A 4086-nucleotide genomic window follows, 5' to 3' on the forward strand; every position below is an offset into this window, starting at 1 on the left:
TGTGATATCTCCAATTTTCTTCTTTTTCAAGAGTTCTTTGGCTATTCAGAGTCTTTTCTGGTTCCATACAGATTTTAGGATTATTTGTTCTGGTTCTGTGAAAAAATGTTGCTGTATTTTGATAGGGATTGCATTAAATCCAAATATTGTATTGAGTAGTATGGCATTGTAACAATATTTTTCCTTCGAAACCACAAACATGGACTATCTTTCCATTTGTTTGTGTTATCTTTAGTTTCCTTCATCAATGTTTTATAGTTTTCAGAATACAGGGTTGTTTGTTTTTGCTTTTTTTTGTTACAAGTTTTTATTTAAATTCTAGTTAGTTAACATATAGTGTAATATTAGAGTCAGGAGTAGAATTTAGTGTTTCATCATTTACGTATAATACCCAATATTCATCACAACAAGTGCCCTCCTTAATACCCATCATCCATTTAGCCTATCGACCAGCCCATCTCCCTTCCAGCAACCCTCAGCTTGTTTTCTATTGTTAAGAGTCTCTTTTATGATTTTTCCTCCCTCTCTTTTTTTTCTTCCCCTATGTTCATCTGTTTTGTTTCTTAAATTCCACACGAGTGAAATCATATGGTATTTGTCTTTCTCTGACTTATTTTGCTTAACATAATACACTCTAGCTCCAACCATGTCATTGAAAATGGTAAGACTTCATTCTTTTGGATGGCTGAGTAATATTCCATTGTATATGCATACCACAACTTCTTTGTTCAACATTGATGTATGTACATTTGGGCTCTTTCCATAATTTGGCTATTATTGATAATGTTGTTATAAGTATCAGGGTGCGTGTGTCCCTTTGAATCAATATTTTTGTATCCTTTGGATAAATACCTCTTAGTGAAATTGCTGGATCATATGGTAGTTCTATTTTTAACTTTTTGAGGAACTTCCATACTGTTTTCCAGAGTGGCTGCACCAGTTTGCATTCCCACCAATAGTGTAAGAGGGTTCCTCTTTCCCCACATCTTCCCCACACCTGTTATTTCCTGTGTTGTTAATTTTAGCTATTCTGACAGGTGAAATGAAAATGAAAACAGGACAGTCCAAAACCTGTGGGACACAGCAAAAGTCACAAGAGGGAAGTATATAGCAATGCAGACTTACCTCAAGAAGCAAGAAAAATCTCAAATACACAACCTAACCTTACACCTAAAGGAACTAGAAAAATACCCCAACAAATGAAACCTAAAACCAGTAGAAGAAGGTAAACAATAAAGACTAGGGAGAAATAAAAGCTATATAAACAAACAAACAAACAAACAAACAGTAGATCAATGAAACCTAGGAGCTGGTTCTCTGAAAGAATTAATAAAATTGATAAACCCCTGGCCAGACTTATCAAAAAGAAAAGAGAAAGGACCCAAATAAATAAAATCATGAATGAGAGAGGAGAGATCACAGCCAACATCACAGAAATACAAATAATCATAAGAGAATGTCATGAAAAATTATATGCCAACAAACTGGGCAATCTGTAAGAAATGGATAAATTCCTAGAAACATAGAAACTATCAAAACTGCAACAGGAAGAAATAGGAAATTTGAAGAGACCCATAATCAGTAAAGAAATTGAATCAGTAGGCAAAAATCTCCCAACAAAAGTCTAGAGCCAGATGACTTCACAGGGGAATTCTACCAGACATTTAAAGAAGAGTTAATACCCATTCTTCTTAAACAATTTCAAAAAATAGAAATGGAAGAAAAACTTCCAAACTCATTCTACAAGACCAGCATTACCTTGATCCCCAAACCAGGAAAAGACCCTACTAAAAAGGAGAATTATAGGCCAATATCCTTGACTAACATGGATGCAAAAATTCTCAAAATACTAGCAAACCTCGGCCACAGCAACTTCTTGTTAGACGTGTCATCAAAGGCAAGGGAACAAAAGCAAAAATAAACTATTGGGACTTCATCAAGATAAAAAGTTTTTGCACAGTAAAGGAAACAGTCAACAAAACTAAAAGGTAACCTACGGAATGGGAGAAGATATTTGCAAATGACATGTCAGATATAGGGATGGTATCAAAGATGTATAAAGAACTTCTCAAACTCAACACCCAAAAAACAAATAATCCAGTCAAGAAATAGGCAGAAGACATGAACAGACACTTCTCCAAAGAAGACATACAAATGGCCAACAGACATATGAAAAAATGCTCAACATCACTCAGAATAAAAAAAATACAAATCAAAAGCACAATGAGATACCACCTCACACCAGTCAGAATGGCTAAAATTAACAAGTCAGGAAATGACAGAGGTTGGTGAGGATGTGAAGAAAAGGGAACCCTTCTACACTATTGGTTGGGAATGCAAGCTGGTGCAGCCACTTTGAAAAACGGTATGGAGGTTCGTCAAAAAGTTCAAAATAGAGCTACCATACGATCCAGCAATTGCACTACTGGGTATTTACCCCAAAGATATAAATGTAGTGATCCGAAGGGGCACCTGCACCCCACTGTTTATAGCAGCAATGTCCACAATAGCCAAACTATGGAAAGGGCCCAGATGTCCATCAACAGATGAATGGATAAAGAAGATGTGGTGTATATATATACAATGGAATATTACACAGCCATCCAAAAAAAGAAATCTTGCCATTTACAATGACATGGATGGAACTAGAGGGTATTATGCTAAGTGAAATTAAGTGAATCAGAGAAAGACAATTATCATATGATCTCACTGTTATGTGGAATTTAAGAAACAAGGCAGAAGATTATAGGGGAAGAGAGGAAAAAGTGAAACAAGACAAAACCAGAGAGGGAGACAAATCATAAGAGACTCTTAATCATAGAAAACAAACAGGGTTGCTGGAGGGGAAGGGGGTGGAGGGATGGGGTAACTGGATGATGGACATTGGGGAGGGTATGTGTTGTATTGAGCACTGGGTATTATATGAGACTGATGAATTGCAGACCTGTACTCCTGAAACAAATAATACATTATATGTTAATTAATTGAATTAAAAAAAATGCTGCAATGTCTTGGGGGGGAAGAATATAAAAAAAGAAGAGGTGGTATATATATACAATGGAATATTACTCAGCCATTAGAAAGAATGAAATCTTGCCATTTGCAATAATATGGATGGAACTACAGGGTATTATGCTAAGTGAAATAAGTCAGAGAAAGATAAATACCATAAGATTTCATTCACATGTGGAATTTAAGGAACAAAACAAATGAACATAGGGGAAGGGAGGGAAAAATAAAATAAGACAAAAACAGGGAGGTAAACAAACCATAAGAGACTCTTAACTATAGGAAACAAACTGAGGGTGGCTGAAGGGGAATTGAGTGGAGGGATGGGGTAACAAGATGATGGGCATTAAGGAGGTCACTTGATGTAGTGAGCACTGGGTGTTATATGTTACTGATGAAACACTAAATTCTACCTCTGAAACTAATAATATGCTATATGTTAATTAAATTGCATTTAAATAAAAAATTTAAAAATACTAGCAAATAGAATCCAACAGATCTTTCACCTTCTTGGTTAAGTTTATTCCCAAGTATTTTATTCTTTTGGTGCAATTGTAAATGGGAAATATTTTTTTTTTAATTTCTGTTTCTGCTATCTCACTGTTAGTGTATAGAAATGCAAAAGATTTCTGTACATTGATATTGTGCCCTGCAACCATACTGATAACTGAATTTATTAATTCTAGTTGTTTTTCTGGTGAGGTCTTCAGGGTTTCTATATATGGTCCCATGTCATCTGCAAATAGTGAAATTTTACTTCTTTACCATTTTGGATGACTTTTATTTCTTTTTCTTGTCTGGATGCATGGCTAGGGCTTTCAGTACTATGTCGAATTAAAGTGATGAGAGTGGACATCCTTGTCTTGTTCCTGACCTCAGGGGAAAAGCTACCAGTTTTTCCCCATTGAGTGATATTAGTTATGGGTTTTTCATATATGGCCTTTATTATATTGAGATATGTTTCCTCTAAACCTACTTTGTTGAGGGTTTTTATCATGAATGGAGGTTGTACTTTCTCAAATACCTTTTCTGCATCTATTGAAATGATCATATGTTTTTTTATCCTCTTGTTGATGT

The sequence above is a fragment of the Leptonychotes weddellii genome, chromosome 14 (assembly GCF_054177405.1).
Source record: "Leptonychotes weddellii isolate Sample4059 chromosome 14, ASM5417740v2, whole genome shotgun sequence".
In the NCBI taxonomy this organism is placed as follows: domain Eukaryota; kingdom Metazoa; phylum Chordata; class Mammalia; order Carnivora; family Phocidae; genus Leptonychotes; species Leptonychotes weddellii.